The 23,599-nt window shown below is 40.8% G+C and overlaps 1 protein-coding gene across 1 annotated transcript in view; it reads left to right on the forward strand.

The window, feature by feature from the left end:
- The first annotated feature begins 21,315 nt into the window (after positions 1-21,315).
- The window catches only part of DAAM2 (dishevelled associated activator of morphogenesis 2), a 220,246-nt gene continuing 217,962 nt past the window's right edge, over positions 21,316-23,599 (forward strand). The window contains exon 1 of the mRNA XM_058835340.1: positions 21,316-21,515. The gene's annotated coding sequence lies outside the window, so the exon portion shown is untranslated. The remainder of the gene's footprint in view (positions 21,516-23,599) is intronic.

Raw genomic sequence — 23,599 nt, forward strand, 5'->3', positions numbered from 1 at the left:
TAGCTTTCCCCACAGAGGTTCCTGAAATATAAACCCATTATAGTGGAACAAAATAATGTAGAAATAGTAGTAACTAACATTATCAACCCAGCTTCTTTTCTCAGATGAAATCAAGAAGAGTTGTTGCACTACAACTGCCTAGAGACCATTGAAACCTACTCCATCTAGATTTAAGGAACACCCCTTTTAATAGTGCAGAAACCTAGTTCACTAATGGGAGCAACTACGTCATCAATACACAGCAGCATACTAATTATACAATTACCACTTAAAAAGAGGTAATAAAATCTAGACCTTTGCCAACAAGTACCTCTGCACAAAAAACTAAAATAATTACTCTAACCCATGCCTTAAAAATAGCAAAAAAGAAAAAAATAAACATCTACACAAACTCAAGATACGCATTTAGAGTTGTTCATGCACATGGAATCATTTGAAAAAAAGAGATTTTTTAATTCACATAGGAAAGACATCAAGCATGCACAAGAAATACTGCAACTCCTGGAAGCAATCCAGCTACAAGAAAAAGTCACAATTATGCACATTAAGGCACATCAGAAAGTAAGCTCAGAATCAGAAGAAAAAAATAAACTAGCAGATAAGAAAGCAAAAAAAAAAACCAGCCAAAAATAAAATAACACTTAAGGGAACCCTATTTTCAGACAAGCAAATTTCTCTTGAAGTTGGCCAGAATATAATAAGAAAAACAGAAGGCTAATTTATAACCAAAAGAAACTTTATAATAAGGATGAATAAACTACCATTAAAAAAAAAAAAAAATGTTATCCCTTCCCATTTTTTATGGTCACTAATAAGGAAGAAACCCCAGAAAACACACTGAAGAATAGATGCCTTGAATCTAATTTAAATGATTACTGCCAAAAACTTCAAAGCTACAGTCACTCAAATAACCTGGCAGTGTGACCTTTGTCTCTAGACTAACCCTTAAAATACCCCCAAACCAAAACTTAGTAAAATTAGGAAGGGCCATGGGCCTGGGCAACAGTAGCAAATTAACTTTTCAGAACTTCCAGGTAAAGAGGAGTATCAATATTTACTAGTATTAATACCTTTTTAGGATAGCCAAAGACCTTTCTCACCAAGACTACCAAAACCCAAGAGGTAACCAGGGTATTGTTACAAAAAATATAATACCACACTTCAGAGTTCCAGCCACCATATCCTCAGACAGAGGGCCACAATTTATCTCAAAAACAGTACAATAAATTAGTCATTATTTAAGCATAAATAAAGAACTCCACCCTCCATACCACCCTCAGTCAAGTGGCCAAGTAAAAAAAAAAAAATAAACCATTTAACCAAACAACAAATTGTGAAATTGGAACAAAAAGCTAATTTGCCCTAGCCCCAATTCCTCCCGCTAACATTACTACAAATTCAGACTAAACCTAAAACTAAAGAAAAGTCCCTTTGAAATGCTTTATGAAAAACCATACAGAATCAAAAAAATATTTTCTACCCAAGTTAAAAAAAAAAAAACACTGACCACCTATATGGTGGCCCTGAGTAAGCAACTCAGAGCAATTGAAAAACATGTGGCTGGAACTGAGGGCATGAGGGTTGATGCATCTGTACATACTATACATCCCAGAAATTACGTGTGTGTTTAGTCTCCTACAAAAAAAATTTTAAAGCCACAGTAAGAAAGACCATATGAGGTACTTCTTACCATCTTCACCATGATTAAAATCAAGGAACAGAGTGCTTAAATCCGCCATAGCCATGTAAAAAAAACCTCCAGAAGTCCCTTGGAAAATAATGGGTGATAACAAACTGAAACTAAAGCTTACCTGGGTGAAATAAATACATTGCAGTCAGAAATATTTAGTAGCTTAACTTGCAAAAATTTTACCAAGAAACTAGTTTTGTTTATAATTATAATTGAAATCCAAAAATTAGAAAATACCTCTAGCCAGAGCAATGCTAAATAGCCTTAGTCCTAAACTTTCATTCGGTACACTAGATCCTTGAGAGAAGGTTCTAATATAAAAGATCTAGACCTATGAAGTGCAGTCTTGCAGTTGAACTAACCATATAAAAAGCAAGAACAGCAAAAACAAAAGTTATAGCTTTCCATGTATCACTGTAGCCTCAGTGAAGCTCACAAACAAATTCACTCATCAGTGTCACAGAAGCAGTTTTCCTAGTTCTGTGATATTTAGTCTAGAAAATCTCCATGTAAAATAAAATGCCATGCTGGATTTGTTTAGTAGCTCTGGGCATCAGTTATCTCTGAACATCCCATGAAGCTTTAGGGTTACATCAAATGTACTACTCCTAGACAAATGCAGCCAGACTGGAGTTTGTTCAGCGGTCATTGCGCCTGGCTCTTAAAACGCCAATCTCACTTTTGCATATTCACTAAGACACAGTAATCACTGCATTATACCAGTGTCTGTGTATCTGACACACCCAGTGATTTATTTGCAGACTTTCCCACACCCTCAGAGTTGCTGCTTCTTAGTTTGGGTCATTTTTACCATGTCTGTGTCTGGTGTCTTTTTCCCTCCAGATATTTTTTGGTGCAGTTGATTGCAGCAGGTTGGGAGGACAACACAAGTCTGCCATTTGCAGCTCACCTGTAAATCACCCTTACAAAGCAGTAAAGCAGTCAGGCAACTGGACTGATTATTGCAGGTGCCTTCCAATTGAACTGTTCTAATTTTACTTCTATTCTACTCCTGCCTATGGAAGGTTTTCTATTGTTGTTAGGCTTGTTTTTGTTTTTTTTACTTTTTTTTTATTACTACGTGTCTTCTACCCATGTGTTTACCATTCATTGTTCATTCTTTTTGCCCTGCCTCCTTTACACAGGAGAGGAAAATCATAGCACTGAGGATCTAAGGTGGGCCTAACTAAACCTCACCACACTGAACCACTGGGTGCACAAGGGGCCTTTTCTTACTGTTGTTTGGTATCGGTACAAGGATTTTTTTAGACTTCTTCTTTAAGTGGTCTTTCTGATTTGTCAGAAGTCTATGTGGTTATGTTTATCAGTATTTTATTACTTTTTTTGCCTTGTTTAACATGTGTCAGCTACTGAAGGTTTTCTGCTGTAAAATATGTTACAGGTGACTAAGTGGCTCCTTGTTCTGCCTGCTTTGGTAACTGTGCTGAGCCAAGCAGTATCTGTTGGGTATGCAAGCATGGAGGATAAGGAAGGGCTTTGTCAACTCAAGGAAACTAATGAGTTGTAGGAAAGACCTATGATGATGTTTTGGCCAATAATTACAGGCTGCAGACTTCACAGGTCCCAAAAGCTAAGCAAACTCCATCTTGCATAATACTTTGATGAAATACTGAAGGGTATATGAAGCAGTGATGATCACTTCGAGGCATGTATCAAGTTTGAATCAGATCTAAGAACAAAATCTGGGGAATTTGATATCATAAGATATCAGAGTTTCTTGTCTGTGTTCCACAGTGCTTTTGAGCACTAACCTGGTGATCTGTGAAGAAAAAATACAACAGTTTAGACTATCAGAAAGCATAACTTATGAAATAAAGTAACAATTTTGGTCAGCACTTTTTTTGGTTCAGCAATATATATAGTTCTCAGATAATTATGATTAGGTACACTAAGAATGGGACACAACCTAATATAGCTGACTTTTATTTCTAGTTTCTCTTTGTCTTATGGTTGCTTGTTTCAGACTCAACACAGATTCTGAATAAACTGTCCTCTTCCAAAAATTGTTAATACAGATGGTCCCTTGGACTCCACTGTTCTGTGTCTGGGAGCTGGGTTCTACTGGTACAATTACATGACAATATTTTGGAAAATATTTCTTATCTATTGAGGCTTCAGTTTTTGTGTTAAAAATTTATATAATTTATAATGTGACCCAAAACACCTCAGACCTAACAAATTTTGGCTTTGGACTATAGGGCTTGGGTTTTTCTTCAGAACTGATGAGCACATACATCACCAGTTGACTTCAAAAGAAGTTCTGGGTGCAGAGGCATTCAGGCATTTGCCCAAGATCACAGTGATGGTCAGGATCAGAGCTCCACAGGGCAGTTCCTGGCCCCAAGTAAATAAACACGCATGCCAGACCAGTAGAAACTTCTGAGCTGTGCAGGGATCTTGTGTAGCTGCACCTTAAGAAGTGGGTCTTGTCTTTCATGATCAGATTTAAACAGCTACACTTTTACAATGATAATAGCTATTGCCACCTGCAATGGCAGTAATTACCAGTTGAGTAGGAACTATTATACACTACTGAACATGTCTTTTGAACTGTAATGATTGTTTTCAAAATACCATACTTTAGGAATTGCTTGGAATGCTCCTTCTGTGTTGGCTTGATCTACCTGGTTGCAAAGTGTGAGCCAGTGCTTCATTTTCTATCACACCATGACTGACTTTGCACCAAAGATGTGTGTGAATAATGCAGAAAGTCCTGCTGATTTGTTTGCTTGTTTTGTTTTGTTTTTGGTTTTTGGTTTGGTTTTTTTGGGGGGGGGGGGGGGCAGAGTTTGGGGTTGTTTTTTGCTTGTTTGTTTGTTTCTTGTTTGTTTTGTTTTTTTCACACCCACTGCAGTAAGTTTAAGGTTTACTAGAAAATTTAATAGCTGTAGAAAGCAGCATGTTGGAGTAGCATCACAGCCAAATTCTTCCCTGCCTCATTCTTCCCTATAGTGTCAGCTGAATTGGCTAGGGAGTTCTGACTGCACCTTTTCACAAAGTCCATGAGCTCTGACCAGCACACTCCAGTGACTGGGGTGCAGAATGCTGAACAAAACCTCCACATACCTCAGGAATAATGTAATCTAGTTTTTCATCTGAGGTCTAAACATGATTTATCTAATGGTGATTTAGAACTTAAATAGAAGCAAGTCTGGAGAAGTGGACTAAGTATTTTGCTTATTTAGCTGAGTTGTCTAAACACTGGGGACTAAGATGAGCTTACGCAGAACCTTCTAACACTGAGTCTGAGTCAGGCATGATTCTCTCTCTTTTAGAGAGTACAGAGTCAGAAACATGAATTGGCTTGCCCATACCCACACAGAAATGCACAGGTAATGTCAGCATTACAGTTTGGTTACTCAGAAGTCACAGATGTGCAATATGTATTGCACTTCTTCCCACCCAAAGCACCATAAAGACCTCTTGCAGGGGATCAGGTACACACTCTTATCTTGACAACTTTTATGAGTATGGGTTTTCTCTTTCATTGTGATTTTCATTTTAATATAAAAATAATCATGACTAAAGCAAAGTGTTTCAACATGCACATTTTCATCATTATTGTAAAAATACAGTTCCTTGGATCTGAAAATATTTGTACCTGTAGAACTTTCTTTTGTTGGCTCTTCTGGGTAAACCAGTACACACTGGTGAAAAGTGAGAGAGAACATACGAAGATTTTCTGAAGTGATTGAAGGAAATTTTCCTGAGCCCAGCAAAGCACAACAGTGAAAATGAGAGGGCAATCAATTTAAATGAATCCAGTAAGTTCTAAAGGTTTAGAAAACTTCGTGTTGATGCTGAGGCTGAGACTTAGGTTTCCTGTCTCTTGACAATTTATGAATACCTTTGTCTTTCCTTTGATGTTGGGCATAACTGTTTGTGTCAAATTCCTTGTGTACCATAATAGAATTTGCAGGCCCTTTCCTTTAAAGAATTTGGAATTTATGTAACCCTGCAATTGTAGCAATGCAAAATGTGGCTCTGGTTACAATAACAAGGGTTTAGGGAATGCAGAGAGAGATTGTAGTGGCAAAGGCATAAAATCAAAACAAAACTCTACATGTTGTTTTAATTTTCAGCAGCCATGTGGTAACTGTCCTGCAGTTGCTGGCTATAAATAAATCTCTGCCATCACAGGAAGACAAAACCAAAAAAATTTCACATTCCTCCCAAATTTTCTTAAGGTTATAAAAAGTAAAGGGATGGTAAATATTTCAAAAGTAGAGTGTGTCTTTGCTAAGGTATATCAAATTATTACTCAAGGGGGTTGATATTTGCATTAAGTAAAGAAATTTGGCATTAAACCTCTCTTTCCCTGTTCCATCTCTGCCAGCATTTTTAAGAAAACCACTTAGGACTGCATATAGAAAGTTTGCCAGGCAATACTTCTTAGAACTGCATGCACTCACTGCCTTCATGTCAGCTGAGGCAGGAACTTCCTTTGAGATAAATGAGCATTACACAGGAATGTGACTGTTGCTTCTTGTCAGATGCTACATCCTAGTTCTTTTACATGGCGTGTTAGGAAGATGGAGATGAGGATCACTTCATTGCACAATGAGATGCTGTGGCAATGATAGATGTAGATGTGAATGCAGAATCAAACAGTGCTCATACCAAGAGAAGCAGGCCTGCTTGATAAGTAAGATTAGATTTATTACAAGTGGCTGAAAAAAGATTTGGTCACCTGTTCAAATCCAGTTTTTTCATTAGAATGAAAAATTGTTACAATTGCAAATGTTTTAGGACAAGCCACCTTACTTTTAGATTCAGGGATGAGATGCCATGTGAATTGTGTGACTAAGGATAGCTCCTCAGAGAATATAAGGACAGACTGAATCACAAAGTGGTATAAATTACATTAATGGAGATAACCTTTAGTAGAGTCCTAGAGTAATCAGGACCATGTAAGGGTTTCTGTACATTAATGAGATGAAAAGATTTTGTTGAGACTTCTTCCTCAGAAGGTACCGATGCCTTAAATTTTAGCCAGTCCTGGGTATCAATAGAGGTACAAGTCTACCATTTGTTAGTGTGGTGAAGGCCCAAGCAGCAAGACTGGATACTGAGAAAGAAATATCAACACCAGCAGACTGGGAAGGAATTGTGGCATACAGGGAAACTGATTTAAATTGACCCTGAGCTGTGGTATTGATTTGAATAGGCATGAGGTCTCCCCAAACAGGATATATTTTAATTTCTGAGTGTTCCCTAAAAACATAGGAAGGAAAGCTGCAGCAGAGGAGGAGCCAAATGTTGCTGTGAAATGGTTCTCCAATTACAGCATCTGTTTGACACTACCTCATCATGGTGATGGACCACAAGCCAATTGAGAGCTTGTGGTAAATAAACCAGAGCAATGCTTTGGTGGGTGTCTGTTATAGATCAAAAGAATGAGTAAAGGACGCCTTTTTCAGGCAGCTGGAGGAGGCTCATGACTACCTCAATGTCTGCTGGAAGAGCAATTACTGCAGAGCACAAGAAATCTAGGAGCTTTTTGGAGTGATGACAACTTCCTAACGTGGATAATGGTTGAGCTGAAGAGAAGAATTACTCTACTAACCTAGCATTTACAAACAAGGAAGAATGGACTGGGGGTGTGAAAGTTAAGGGTAGCTTTGGCTGCAGTGACCATGAGATGGCAGAATTAGGATCCTGAGAGGAGGAAGCATTTGAAAAAACAATATCACAACTTTAAAATTTACGAGCGCAGACTATGGCCTGATCAGGGACCTCCTTGAAAGAATTCCTTAAGACATGGCCCTGGCAATTAAAGAGGTCCATGAGAGTCCAGTGATTTTCAAGGGTCACCTCAAGTTCATCAGATGATCAGGGAATGAAACAAAGGATTCAGAAGGCATGTGTAGATAAGCAAAGAGCTTGTAACTAAACATAAAAGGAAGTTTACAAGAGGTGGGAGTACGGTCAGTTGACTTGGAAGGAATATAGAGTCACTATCTGGACATACAGGACAACAAAAAGGGTGTCTAAAGGGAGACTGGTTGCAAAACAAAGAAGAGGGAAAAAAATAGATCAACTGTTGAATAGTCTAGGGAACCTGATGGCGAAGAACACAAAAAAGGATGAGATGGTCAAGTCGTCTTCACTGTGATCTTCCCTGGAAGTAGTCACTTTGAGAAATCCCATGCCTATCAGACCTGTTAGCTACAATGTATGGAGTAAGAAAGATTCACCTTTGATTAATGAGAATTGGATTAGGGAATATTTAACTGAATTCTACAAATAAACAAGTAAGTCCCTAGTACCTACTGGGAACCATCCAAAAACGCTGTGGGAGCTGTTTAATATCAGTGTGAAGCCACTCCTGATTAGCTTTGAAAGGTTATAGCCACCTGGGAAAATTCCTGAGGACAGGAAGAAAGCAGTTGTTATTTTTATCTTCAAGAGGGACAAGAAAGGTTGTCTGGACAGGGTGGGGAGCCTCATCGTAATCCCTAGAAAGGTGGAGGAATACACCACCCTAGAAACCAATTCCAAGCATATGAAGGACAAGAATATGAACAGAAGTACTCAGCACAAATCCGTAAGGAGAAATCATTCCTGACCATCCTAATATTGCCTTCTATGATTAGATAGGAAGAGAATGATAAATGCTGTTTATCTTGACTTTAGTAAGGTTTTGACACTTTTACACGATGTCACTATTGACAAACTGATGAACTGTGGGCTAGATTAAGTGATTAGTGACATGGTTTAGTAGCTAGCTGAGCTGCTGGGCTAGAAAGGTGTTCAGCAGCAAACAGATCAACTGCAGGCCACACAAACAGATTATCCCAGATTTAGTTCTGGGATACAAAACTATCTAACATCTTCATTGATGGCATGGATGATGGGACTGACTGTACCTTAAGCAAGTTTCCTGACAACATAAAACTGGGAAGAAAATTGATAGATCAGATAGTTATACTGCTGTTTAGAGGCAACTCAATAGGAATCTCATGGAATTCAACAAAGGAAAATACCAAGTCCTTTTCCTGAGGAGGAAAAACCTCATGCATCAGTACAGGCTGAGGCCAACCAGTTGGAAAACATCCTTGTGCAAAAGGGCCTGGAGTTCTGGTAGACAACAGTTTGAACATGAGTCTGAACTATACCACTGTGGAAGCCTTGGACAGTATAAAGAAAAACTGCCACCAAGTCAAAACAAATGATCTTTCCTCTCTTCTCAACACTGGCAGGACACATCCGGAGTGTTGTATCCAGTTCTGAGGTTCTTCAGGGCAACAAAGAGATGAAGAAAGGGCTGAAAAGATGGTTAAAGGACTAGTGCATCTGACATATGAGGAGAGACAGAGAGAGACCTGGGACTGCTTGTCAATATATACGAATACTTGTTGATGTGGGGAGTAAAGAAGATAGAGCCAAACACTTCTCTGTGGTGCCCAGTGGCTAGATGAGATGTTAATAGGTACAAACCGAAACATAGAAAATTCCATTTAAACATAAGAAAAATAATTTGTTGTGTGTGTGATCAAAACACTGAAACAACTTGCTAAAAGACATTGTGGAGGCTCTATCCAGCCTTAACTGTTCTGTGCTCTGTGCTCTGTGATACCTATTTTTTTACTCATGGCTGAGTCAGAGCAGCTCAAGAATTGTGATCATAGATGTCACTTACTATTTTGGTCCAAGTACTATTTGGGATGTACTGTCCCACATCTTCTTAAAATAAGTGACACTGGAACAAAAATCAGGAATTGTGGTAGAAGGTTTTTGGGGGGTGGGAGTGGTGGAATTGCTTCCTGTATTATATACAGTTTGAGGCTAGGTAGAGGACTTCACTCTCTTGTGATTCTAACATGCTGTTTTTCACCAGTGTCAAATATTTACAGGGGGGTGGGGAGAAGAGAGAGAGAGAGGCCTGAATTTGGCTAATGTTGATAGACCTGAGTTAAAGTTGATACTGTTACTTTGTGGGGTTAAGGAGGGAAAAACAAAGTCCTGTTTTTCTATTATCCCCCAAAGACTACAGTTTCTATGAATACCGTAAGGCACACAAGGAGAAATTGACAATTCTAATGATGTTTCTCTTAAAACAGTTTTGTTAAATACAATAGGAAGCAAACAAGGAAAATGTTGCCTTAATGGTATTTCCTAAAGTGACAGTACAGCAGTATTTGTGGAATGTCCTGGAGCACACTCATTTGGCTTTAATAAAAAATAATTTAAAAACCCAACAAGAAAATTAGCTGAATGATAAAAGTAAATAATTCAAAACAGATTTCCTTATAAATCCTGGAAATCATCTGTCTAGAGCATCTGGTAGAAAGAAGACAAAGCTAATAGTTCTGTGCCATCTGAAAACCATCTTTTGTATGTTAATCACACTCTGTGCAGAAAAAAATACAGTTTTTTAATCAATGATCACTCATGATCCCTATACTCAATGTAACAACAACAAAGTTAAGTAACAACAATTTGTCTGCAATGCAAATGCAATCAGTGTTGAAGATATAGTGGTACATGTGAGATATTCATATTGGATTTGATTGTAGGGTATATTAAGAGCACTGCTGAGTGCTTCAGTGAAGAAGACTAGCCCTGCATTGAAATGAAGAGACCACATAGGAAACCGTACATATTTCTTCTGTAATTTAATTTGAAAGTGAAAAAATATTTGAGATGCTTTTTCTATTGAGAGAAAGCTAAAAACAACTATTTATTTGCAATTGTTTCTCCAGACAACCTAATGGTATAAAAATTGTAACCTCCAATCTCATCTGTGTTTTTTACCCTATCACCATTTCTGCAGAACAGAACTTGTATCTAGGCTGTACTATAAGTATTAGACACACCATTACTCTGTCTGGGGGCTAACATATTAATTTGGTTTTGATTATATTTATAGTCTAAACTTGAGGCATTTCTTCTAAGTTAGTAAATAGACTTATTGGAATTGATAGTTCAGTAATGTTCTTGATCTTCCTTCCTTCCTTCCTTCCTTCCTTCCTTCCTTCCTTCCTTCCTTCCTTCTTTCCTTCCTTCCTTCCTTCCTTCCTCCTTCCTTCCTTCCTTCCTTCCTTCCTTCCTTCCTTCCTTCCTTCCTTCCTTCCTTCCTTCCTTCCTTCCTTCCTTCCTTCCTTCCTTCCTTCCTTCCTTCCTTCCTTCCTTCCTTCCTTCCTTCCTTCCTTCCTTCCTTCCTTCCTCCTTCCTTCCTTCCTTCCTTCCTTCCTTCCTTCCTTCCTTCCTTCCTTCCTTCCTTCCGCCACTTCCTTCCTTCCGCCACTTCCTTCCTTCCTTCCTTCCTTCCGCCACTTCCTTCCTTCCTTCCTTCCGCCACTTCCTTCCTTCCTTCCTTCCTTCCTTCCTTCCTTCCTTCCTTCCTTCCTTCCTTCCTTCCTTCCTTCCTTCCTTCCTTCCTTCCTTCCTTCCTTCCTTCCTTCCTTCCTTCCTTCCTTCCTTCCTTCCTTCCTTCCTTCCTTCCTTCCTTCCTTCCTTCCTTCCTTCCTTCCTTCCTTCCTTCCTTCCTTCCTTCCTTCCTTCCTTCCTTCTTCCTTCCTTCCTTCCTTCCTTCCTTCCTTCCTTCCTTCCTTCCTTCCTTCCTTCCGCCACTTCTTCCTTCCTTCCGCCACTTCCTTCCTTCCTTCCTTCCGCCACTTCCTTCCTTCCTTCCTTCCTTCCTTCCTCCTTCCTTCCTTCCTTCCTTCCTTCCTTCCTTCCTTCCTTCCTTCCTTCCTTCCTTCCTTCCTTCCTTCCTTCCTTCCTTCCTTCCTTCCTTCCTTCCTTCCTTCCTTCCTTCCTTCCTTCCTTCCTTCTTCCTTCCTTCCTTCCTTCCTTCCTTCCTTCCTTCCTTCCTTCCTTCCTTCCTTCCTTCCTTCCTTCCTTCCTTCCTTCCGCCACTTCCTTCCGCCACTTCCTTCCGCCACTTCCTCCTTCCTTCCTTCCGCCACTTCCTTCCTTCCTTCCTTCCTTCCTTCCTTCCTTCCTTCCTTCCTTCCTTCCTTCTTCCTTCCTTCCTTCCTTCCTTCCTTCCTTCCTTCCTTCCTTCCTTCCTTCCTTCCTTCCTTCTTCCTTCCTTCCTTCCTTCCTTCCTTCCTTCCTTCCTTCCTTCCTTCCTTCCTTCCTTCCTTCCTTCCTTCCTTCCTTCCTTCCTTCCTTCCTTCCTTCCTTCCTTCCTCCTTCCGCCACTTCCTTCCTTCCTTCCTTCCTTCCCTTCCGCCACTTCCTTCCTTCCGCCACTTCCTTCCTTCCGCCACTTCCTTCCTTCCGCCACTTCCTTCCTTCCTTCCTTCCTTCCGCCACTTCCTTCCTTCCTTCCGCCACTTCCTTCCGCCACTTCCTTCCGCCACTTCCTTCCTTCCTTCCGCCACTTCCTTCCGCCACTTCCTTCCGCCACTTCCTTCCTTCCTTCCGCCACTTCCTTCCTTCCTTCCGCCACTTCCTTCCTTCCGCCACTTCCTTCCGCCACTTCCTTCCTTCCGCCACTTCCTTCCGCCACTTCCTTCCGCCACTTCCTTCCTTCCGCCACTTCCTTCCGCCACTTCCTTCCTTCCTTCCTTCCTTCCTTCCTTCCTTCCTTCCTTCCTTCCTTCCTTCCTTCCTTCCTTCCTTCCTTCCTTCCTTCCTTCCTTCCTTCCTTCCTTCCTTCCTTCCTTCCTTCCTTCCTTCCTTCCTTCCTTCCTTCCTTCCTTCCTTCCTTCCTTCCTTCCTTCCTTCCTTCCTTCCTTCCTTCCTTCCTTCCTTCCTTCCTTCCTTCCGCCACTTCCTTCCTTCCTTCCTTCCGCCACTTCCTTCCTTCCGCCACTTCCTTCCTTCCGCCACTTCCTTCCGCCACTTCCTTCCTTCCGCCACTTCCTTCCTTCCGCCACTTCCTTCCGCCACTTCCTTCCGCCACTTCCTTCCTTCCGCCACTTCCGCCACTTCCTTCCTTCCGCCACTTCCTTCCTTCCGCCACTTCCGCCACTTCCTTCCTTCCGCCACTTCCTTCCTTCCTTCCTTCCTTCCGCCACTTCCTTCCTTCCTTCCGCCACTTCCTTCCTTCCTTCCGCCACTTCCTTCCGCCACTTCCTTCCGCCACTTCCTTCCTCCCTTCCTCCCTCCCTTCCTCCCTTCCTCCCTTCCTCCCTTCCTCCGTTCCTCCCTTCCTTCCTCCCTCCCTCCCTCCCTCTGTCCCTCCCTTCCCATCTTGCTCCTTGGTTCAATTTAGAATACTTCAGTGTTTTGGTCCATTAAGAATTCGTGCATCCAATTTGTTCATGAAGCCTGATTACACCTAGCGTCTCACAGTTTTCAGTGTCCTTTCTATTTTTTCTTGTAGACTTGTAACAATCATTTACAGAGACAAAATAATGTGAAATCTTTTCTTCCCAAGGTATTTTTACTTTATGTGAAACAATGCTGTTTGACTCCATTCCCTGCTTACACAAATTCCACAGCAGTATTTACATGACTGCAATGTGAGTGTGGAATGTGGCTGAGTTAAGAAGGTACCTGATATGAATGAGCAGGGCAGTGGTAAATCAGTGGTCAGAGCTCTAGCTCTGTCATCCTTCTAGTGAACTGAGCAGTAAGTTTCCTGTGGTTGTCTCCATAAGCATGATACTGTCTCTCTATCAATATCCTAAATAGTTTCCACAGTCGTTAGAACCTCAAATATACCAATACAAAAAATACAAGTGCTAAATTCAGATTCTGTCAGGTGAAACAAAACATGATGTTTGGCTCACAGCTCCAGTTTCCTATATATGTATGGTTATGTATTCAAAAGGTACAGATTTACTCCTCATAACTTTAAAACATTATTATTTACATCTTTGAAGTCTTTTTTAAAACTGACTAATTCATTCCTCATTAGCTACATCTCTCTAGGTGACCAGTTTCTTCTCTGGCATGTGCAGTGGTCTGGGAGCGAACAGTGGTTTGAGGGGCACTGTCTCTTGTGCATGAACATCTTGCATAGAATCAGGGCCACTACCTAATTAAATATGTGCTGCTCTCCTGGCATGCACCAAGTTTCCCTCTGGCTCAGACTGCCAGGATGGAATTAAAGCTTGCAGAACCTGGGTTTGCCTCTCTTCACTCAATTGCTTCACAGAGAAAGCAATGTATTTTTTGTCTCCAGAGCAACTCTGCCTTCTGGTAATCATGCATATACTACTTAGCACTGCACTGAAGCATGGGTGCTCTGCATTCCCTGTAAAGGGAACCCTCTTTCCAAGTACAACAAAGATGGTTTTCTTCTCTCCTGCCCTCACCCTCACAGTCAAGCAGATTTCCAAGAAAGCAAGTCAGCATCCTTTGACTAGAAGTAAGGAGACACCTTTCCGTAGGAACATTGTCCCATTTCCAGGACTCCTAATCATACAGGAATTCCTGTAAAGAAGGTCAAGTATCCCTCGGGAAAGCGTGTGTCACAAAATAGGACAGATTTCATGTGATGAAAATTATGTCTAAGAAAAGTTAAGAGTGATGTAATAGAGGGAAGGCAAAAAACCCCAAAGCAAAACAAACAAAAAAACAAATCCAAACTAGACTAAAACACCATAGCCCCTACAGCCAGAATAAAGAGCTTGGCTGTCAAATACTGAAACTAAATGTCATTTGCAATTAATTACTTTAATAAGATCAGCTGCCTTCCTGATTGATTTCTGCTTCTTTCTAGGGGATCAGTGCTGCTGATTAGTTTGCATGTTAACTTCCAAGAATACAAACAATCAGAGTTTAGCAAGACACACCAACTGAAATTAATTCTTCTAAGTCTTCTGCAGAGAATACACAGTAAGCAAATGTTGTCCCCTGTGCAGCATCACTGATAGAGCCAGGACTTGTTGCTCCAGCTACTTTTTTTTCCACTGAGATGCTACAAAGCACTTAAAAGCACATAGGACTGGCTATACTGAAATAATTTTCAAAGGAAGTGAGTTTTCTTGGTAGAATAAAAGAAGTGGGACAGCTCAGTCACCAATTCTGCAAAAAGAAGGATATTTAGCTGCAGTTCCCTGCCTGCTGAGCAGCAGTTTCAGGATCCAATAGTAGCCAAGTATCATTTAAAAAATCCCAAGGCTGTTCTATTAGCACTTGGGTCTTAACATATCTCCGTCAAGTTATAGATCACAGAGTTACAAGGGCAGTTCAAAAACTGACATTATTGTTTCACTTTGGTTTTGTGTCAACCAGTAGTCAACCAGAGTAAAGCATCTGGCCTAGATCCTGAATCAGAATAAAAAGTGGAAATAGCCTTTCCCTCTGCATTTCTCTGTTCTTTGGATAGATACCACTTTAATTTTCCTGGGAGTCACTGAGATCTCTTCTTCATAGCTGGAGACTGACTTTTCTTCTGACTGTATTAATGACCTTTTCTTGGTTGGAACAAGACATGTTTATCTAGATCATTGCTAATTAAATGATCGTCAATACAACATCAGGTATTACTTAATCACTTCCAAAACTTAAAAAGGCCCCCAAGCCCCTCCCCTCTATGCAGCTAAACAAGTCCCTGTTCATGTATCAGGGGTATAAAAAAGGAAAACAACCCCTGCTCATTCAGAGCCCAAACTAATTTTTAAACTACTGCTAGTGGAAATTCATGTTGCAGTACAGCTCAGCCAGCTTGGATTCTTTTTCAAAAAGGCAAAAAAATCTTTCAAATGGAAAACATTGTCATTAAGCAGACCATTATTGGAACAGCTGCCTAGGGACAAGCTCACACCAGCCACCTTAGTTCACATATTTAGTAAATTTAGACAACAACATTTACATAATAATATTTGTGATACAGATCACCTGTCTGCATACTGCATCTGTTTGTAAGGTGACCATTTGTTAGAACAGAGATTTTAAAAAAAGTAATTATTCCTCTGGAAGATGGGAAAACATATACAAAATAGAAGGAAGCATTCAAAAATGATGGGGAAGGCAGAGGAAGATTCTATTTTACAAATCAGTTCCCTCTAGTCTGCTAAATGAAATTCAGCTGAACAACTGTGTTTCTGTGCAAAATATCATGAAGGAGTTCAAAGTGGTCATAAGGTGTCAGGTGTGAACAAAACACAAATTTTTTCAAGGGAGGAAAATGAAGCCATGATGAAGTTGCTGACTACAAATATTTACATTTGTCAGGGACTGGTAACACTCCTTTAATTGCCTACAGATGATTAGAGTTTTAGTGGCAGGAAATTTAATTCTGGCTGATTCTGGCTCTCCTTCAGGGATGTGGGTTTGTGTTGGGCTGTTACCTGAAAAAGGAGGTTAATTTTGAATATGTTTTTTCAAAATACCAAGTAAAACTAAAGGGAGAAAAGAAGCAATTCCTGTAACACACAGGCCGGAGCTTATCTGGTTCTATCATTTCGGCCTGCACCAGGAGTGGGTCACACCCCAGGAGCAGGATGACCCGAGGTGTGACTAGAGCACTTGCTCTATGGCTTTTTGGCTGTCAGTCTGCGCTCTGAGGAGACTTTTGCATGGGATAATACAAGATTTATTGCTCTAGGGAATCTTGGGGGCAAAAGACAGAAAATGTGAGCATGCAACAGCTGAAATAGGGAGGCGGTTCAAAGGGAGGGTACAAAGCATCAGTTAATCAGAGCTATCCTGGGGAGGGTAAAAGGCAGGGTTCACAAAATCATCCTCCAGTGAGGGAGGTAGGAGGGGAAACTGGGTCACATGGATTAATCAAACATCAAAATTTGGGGGACTTCCGAAGTGAAATTCCAAGCATGTGGTAGGCATAAAGTAGGATTGACAGACAGTTGGCAGATTGGCAACTTGGGTGGGAGGGTATAATTTGAACCAAACCATCAACTTGGACAATAACAAAACATACCATTAACCAGAAATTCTGCAACACTCCTGTAGAAGTTTGTTTTTTTTTTCTTTTTACTTCCAGTTGAGGTAAAGGCAACTCACTTTCTAAAAGCTCCTAAGCTGCTTCTTTTCCAAGAGTAAATGCCTTTCCTCTTTCCATACCTGTTATCTAAGATGCAGCAAATACTGATGTCCTTCCTCTCCCTTTCCCACATGTTCCCCTGCCAACTCACAACTTGTGCAGACCACTCATTAAATCTTAACCAATACAGGGGTGAGTATTTAAAGGGCTTGAGAGGCCAATAAAAGACAAGGAGCTGTGAACAACACAGGGAAAAGGGTGCAAATTGAAATGTGTGGCCTCCAGGAAGGTCCATACCAACATCTTACATCCTACTATGATGGATACAGATTTGAATGCAATTTTAGTTGACCTAAATTTTGTGGTGTGGGCCATTTTATGAAATGGAAACTCATTCTTTTCATTTAAGAACAATTGGTAGAAGTAGCTTGATAGCTAGAACACTGATTTCAGGCTTTGTCAAGAAATTATCTTCATACTGAATGCCGTAATTTTCATTAACTACACAACTCTTACAGATCTGGTAAGGTTTAGTTTCTAGGAACAAATTTATTTATTCCTAATCACTTTTTAAAATTGAGAAAATAAACTCACGAGTATAAATGTTTGTGCTGGGTTTGTAGTGGCATCTTAAAAAACCATATTCTTCCACACTGTCAAGAATGCTGCAGGAAAATAATGACACCAGCAATAAATCAGGTGCAATCTAACCCTACCAGCAATAAGTTTTGTCACAGTTTCACTCAAACATCTGCATGAATATATTAATGTATAAATGCATACATGCATGCACAAGTTCATCAAATATGGTTCATCAAATGCCATAAAAATCTTGTGGCATTATGAGTTATAAATTTTAAATAATAACAAATATTATTTCAGATGAATTTTTTCTAGATCTTTACTTTTTAAAAGTTTAAAGAAGGTTCTCAAAATGATGTATCAACACCCAACCATGTTGGTTAGGATTGAAAAACTAATCTGAAAAAAGTGTGTGTGTGTATATATACATACATATATATATATACACACGTATCCTTGAACTGAAGAGTCCTTATTCATCTGGCAATCAATGAGAGTGGAATCCAGCCTTTAGATCTGAAGGTGTGTTTTCAGCCTAAAGAATATTTTTAGGAGGATTATATAAACTGAATGAATGTACATGCATTTCTGTTATATTGACTATATATGCCTCATTTCAGCCCCTCAGCAATAGGGGACAGAACTTTGTGTGATTCATTCATAAGTGATGATAGTGATGGATCCACCATCACACTACATCCAACATCAGTGTATAGTAGTAATACTACTCTATTTCAATCTGGAGGGGTGCTCAAAACATTTTGTGACATTTCATAGACTGGAGACATGCAGAAATGATGGAAGGGTAGGAAAATTCTGTTAGTCCTGTACCCTGTGGTGACTGACCCTGTGGCTGCACGGCATGGTGGTGTCAGGCAAGGCATGCAGCCAAGTGCACAGAGCTGTGGTGTTTACTCTCACTGTCAGATGGAGCAGGCAGCCTGGCACTGGGTCCCCTCTCACAATGGACGCTTTTGTTGTTAGATTAATATACCCGTCCTTTTGTTTTGATGAAGGATCTAACAAACACTTCATATCTCCAGAGGTGGAGCAACATGTCAGAGAAACTTTTGCTTCTATTTTCTGAAAGGAATGTGGTTCTGAGCAGTAAATTATTTGATTTTGTATGTCCCTTTCCCCTTTTAATCCCTTACTATTCTTTGCCCTTATACACAAATAATACTACAGCTTTTTTGGTTTTGACCTTGGTCTGCATAACTTAAATCTTATTGTGAAAATAGGTGATTTCTTTAATAGCTTCATTCCTAAATTCAGAAGGAGCTGCCTTTGTAGGTATGTTTGTGTTGCCTTGCAAAGTAGACATTATGTGATACACTGTTCAGAGGGACAAACACACCTTTTTCTTTTTTGGCACCTTTGGCAGGACTTTTGGTTTTGCTGTCCCCTATAAGCTAAGACACCAAAATACATCCTATTAAATGTCACTTCATATGCCAGGGGAATGTTCAATTGAATCAAACACTTTTGCAAACTGCAACACTTTTCAGTTTTCTCAGAGGTATCTCCAGTACAGTATTTCATAATAAAAAACTGGTTTCTCCGTCAGCTTCTATTCCAAGCTGTTACTAACGCAAGTATTGAATTACGTAGCACAAGAGTTTAATGTACCTTATCGTAATTAAGCGAACAGAGTCACAGAAAGAATCAGTTATTATCAAAACTGAATAAATGACTAAATATTGAAGCATGCAGCAGAATTCAAATTCTATGCCCTTGTTCAATATACCACACATTTCTCCTATAGCCAGTAATAGAAAGCAGGAGTTGCGCTGCAGCCATGAGACAATGCTCTGTCAATGGAACATCCAGATGCTGCGGTAAGAGGGGGCCAGCTTTCACATGGGATTATGAGGAGAGTAGGGAGGTATCAACGTATGTAAGGAACTGCAGATATTCCTTTTTTATCTTAACATTTATGGTGAATAGATCATTCTTCCAGTGGCGCAAGCCTGTTTCCCAGTGGCACTTTCTGGTGTTTTGCATGTTCTTGTTTTGTGTAGCAGTGAGTGTCACTTTAGCTTCCCCCCAGCCCCTAGTTTCTCTCCATCATTGGTATCTTTGTCATTCAATTTCCCATCCACTGCAGAACCTTACCCTATTGTCTCGTAGACAGATTCTGCCTGCTTTGAACTTACCAGAATAACCTTAGCTAAGGCACCAAATGGATGACCAGCTTTGTGTTAAACATGGGTGTTTTGGGCCATTTATGTTTGTTGCATTGTATCATAATAAATGGTTCAGTGTGGCACCGTGAGCAGGGAGGTAGCCTTGGTAGTGTGAGCACACCTAACTTCTGCCCCTTGGCCTGCTGCTGGAGGTTAGTTTTTATGTCTGGATACAGGTCTCTGGCTCCAGAACCTTTGCTGTAGAAAGGAGAGGAATGCAAGATAATGACTTGGTTAATCATTCCCAGGTCTCCTTTCAGGCCTTCTTTCCTCTTCCAGTGAGAAACTGAGAGGTTAGAGGTGAAGAGGGGGGACCAAGGCAGTTAGACCTTGAAAGGTGGAGATCAGCTACAGAAGTATGTGGCCTGCAGAACAGGGAAAGAGGGAATAAATGGGGAAGGATTTAGAGGAAGAGATGAAAAAAGTGGTAGCTAGAGATGTGAGTGGGAAGTGAGGATTAATAGACCAATGGGAAGGTGTGAACAGTGGGGAGGACTTTTGGAATTTTAAGATCTCTTCTACTGTGCATCACATGTAGTTTGCATGTGTAAATAATATAAAACTTTTTCAGGCTTTATGCTGAGAAAGGCAAGAGCATAGTACAGTTCATACTATAGAAACTCTGATGGGTCCCTGTGGTTTCATACAAAGCCCATAGTGCTGAATATTGTAATTTAGTCAAGTGGCCAAATGGCTACTTTGCTTACAGGGCAGAAGGTATATATTCCAGTAGTTAGAGGGTACCTACTGAGCCTGTTTGTGATGGACTATTATCATTAAAAGGGCTGCATTCATTTTTGGGTTGTACCCATGTTCTTGTCAATAGGACCAAAGAAACAGAAAGACATCATGGTTTGCAAGCAGTTTGTACCTGTTCTGTGCTTTTTGTGCATTGGTTTAAATGAAGGCAGAGAGGACAGGACAGTGGTGACTTGGCCTCATCTTGCTTGGTTTAGCCTGCTGCTTTGAAGGCAGCATTCTCCTGCTGTAACTTGCTTTCTCTGGATGTGTCATTAAAAATACACATATTTGTGTGTGTGTATATATGACTTTGCCTTGTTGTACGTGTTGATGAGTATTGTTATCATGAGGGTTCAGTTATTGCAATGAAAACAAATACCTTACACATAAAAAGAACAAACCATACATTTCCATGAGTTAAAAAAAGAAGAGAGATTTTGCAGATAGTGTTACTATCTTGGAATCTCAGTGTTTGTATTTAACAGATAATGCGGTTTCTTTCACTGCAGACAGCAACACACAAGAGGCAGACAGCTCCCCCACATTAATCCAGCCATTAAAATCAGATACAATTAAAAGTGAAGTCAGAAAGCAGCAAACATGGTAGGAACAGCGGTTTACGCGGGATTAAAGCTATATGAAGAATGAATGGAGAGGAAAAACGAGGAAATGTGGGGGTTTTATTTAGTTAAATCATATCCTCTCGATTACAGGGAATAAAATCACTTAAGGTCAGACTGAGCCGAGTACCAAGGGAAATCCCACATCACCCTACCGCGGCAGATCATGGTTTGGGGCCAGTGTGCTGCAGTGTAAGTGATGGAGCAGGAGGCTGGGGAGGGCGCACTGATCCCCCTGCCGCAGCCGGGATCCCGCGCCCACTGCCCAGGGAACCGTGCGGACTCCGCCGCCTCCTGCCCCACCGGCCTTGCGGAGAGTACGACGGAAGCCAAGATTAAATCCCGCCACACCATTAAGTGGAAAGCCTTGTGGAAGAGCGTTCCGGTTCCCGAGGCGTGTAGGAAAGCTTGTCTCACTCACGGCGATGGTTATCGAGGCGGTGAGCCCCCCTGGCTGCCCCTGGCTCCCCCGCCCGCAGCGCCCCCCGAGCAGCGCCGGCGGCTCCCGGAGCCCAGCGCTCCCGCCAGGCCGGCGCGGGGCCCTTTAAGAAAACGCAGCACAGTAGCAGGGGCCGGCCCTGCCTCCCGCAGCCCGCAGCGCTGGAGCAGCGCTGGGGAATAGGAACCAGTTCCTGGTTTGGGTCCGAGAGAGAGCCGCCGCTGAAGCAGGAGCAGCAGCAGGCGCCCCAGCTCCGCTCGCTTAGCAGCATCCAGCGTGGGGATCAGCGCTCTGCCTGGCTTCCGGACACGGGATGGACGTTCCTGAGCACTGAGCTCAGCGGCTGTAAAAAGCAAGTAGGAAAATATACATCTGGATAAAATTGGTAAGTCAAACTAGTCACATCCTCTTCCTTGGACTGCAGTTTTTCAGTCTTTTAATTTGTAATGTTCTTCGCAAGCTTTCTCTTTCTCTCTCTCTCTTTTTTTTTTTTTTTATTATTATTTTTATTTTTCATTTTAACTTTTAAGGAGAACAGCTGGGAAAACATGGAAGCAAAATTGAAGTGTAAAAAAGCTTTGACGATTTGTCAGTGTTTGTGCTCTTATTTTTTAAATCCTCTTTCTACACAGAAGAATTGCTGCAGAAGTGAGGAAGGAGAAACCAGCAAGTGGTTTTGTATGTGGGGGTACAGAAAGCTAGTAAGAGTTGTAATTGGCTTTTCCTTAGGACATTGATTAAAGACAATGATTAAAGATTTCAAAAAACAAACAAACAAAAACCCCCAACAAAACAAACCCCAAGTTTCAAAAAGTTTGAAATGACTTGTCATTTACTTTTACAGAGTAATCACAAGTCTCGTGTTGAAGTCTTAAACGCACTGAGATTTGTACAGTAAGGAGAATGGTCTTTTAAAAACTGTGTTGTCAGTGTAAATTTGGGAGCCAAAGTATTGCTGGGCAAATGTTGTATATATTTGTTTAAATTTAAGTAAATCCATCGTCAGCCCTGGGAGGGCGGAGGCAGGAGATGCCATTTCCCTCATGGCGGATAGAGGGCGTTGTTGCTGCACCCGGCGTCAGCCTCCCTGAAATAGGGAGCTGGTAAAAATCCAAGGGGAAAATACAGTGGGGGCGAGATATTTTAAACCATTAAACCAGTAATTTTTCATACGCGTGCAAAGCTATATGCATAGAATCCACTTGGATCTGCCAATATTTTAAATTTTCATTCCCTTAAGTTTTGGGGGCAATTTTTTTGTTTGATATGAAATTATCTGAAATACAAAGAGAAATATATTAGAGCCTGGTTATGACCTTGTTATCTTTCCTGGAGCATGTTGTGAAGTCATTCTGTATCAAGAAGTGGAGGGAAAGTGTGGAATCTCTTGACAGAAATGTTACTTCAGTAGTGGTGTGGAAGATGAGGAAGAACTGTCACTCAGTGTTGACCAAGTTGCAGGCTGGAATTGGACATCTGACATGGGAGCATATCCTTGTTATCCAGTACAGATATACAGCAGAGGTTAGAGATCTACAAGTGACTAAGACCTGTAAACCCTAGTGACTGAATGGCATATGGTCAAGTAGTTTGGGGAAGGGGGAAGGATCATGTCCAGATATATAGCTTTCCATACAGAAATCCCAATACTGCTGCAAGAGGCTGACAACTGTGCCATATTTCACCCATGTAATCAAAGAGTTAGAAAATGCAGCAATAATCTGTTCGTACCTTTGTGCGTGTGTACTTGCTTATGTATCACCTGGGGTGTAAAATATTCTTCGTTGTGGAGTAGGCATTTGGGTTTACTTAAACCATAGGCTTTAAAAGGAATGAAGGTATTATTTTAACCAATGCAGCTCTCTTTCGAGTAGAGAATTGACAGTGAGAATTTTCAATTTCCCCTCTGATCCAACCTCTGTTAGAACTTGATGTTTCTATTGTGATCTTTGGTTGTGCCTTGAACAAGACTTTTCTGTCTGACTGTATTCCCGTTGCTTACAAATCACTTGCAGTGGAGTGGAAAGATTTGCAGGTTTTGAGTCCTTAATATGAGACATGCTGGGCAAAGCAGATTAAAAGAACTGAATGACCATATGGAACACAGGCATTTTGACTATAATTATTATGCCTCATTGAAAAGTTTAGAGTTCTACTACCTCTGCTGAATCAGTGGAGTATGTGAAGAGAAGAAAACTTTCTTACCTGCAAGAGACAGTAAAACACTTATTGTGCAGCAGTGCATTCTTGGGATATTAGTGGTTTTTCAAGAAAAAAACAGCCATTTCTTTATACTCCTTATGCTTCATTAGACATCCAGGTATGAATGGCCCTGGATCAGAGGAAAGATTTCCCTCTTCAGTTCCTCTCTGAACTAGCAGGTGTCTGACTACTGCCTTAGTAACTTACTGAGGAATCTTTTTCACTTCCCTTCAAGCAGATTGCAAGTTCATTGAAAATTATAGAGCT

The sequence above is a fragment of the Poecile atricapillus genome, chromosome 3 (genome assembly GCF_030490865.1).
Source record: "Poecile atricapillus isolate bPoeAtr1 chromosome 3, bPoeAtr1.hap1, whole genome shotgun sequence".
Lineage (NCBI taxonomy): Eukaryota > Metazoa > Chordata > Aves > Passeriformes > Paridae > Poecile > Poecile atricapillus.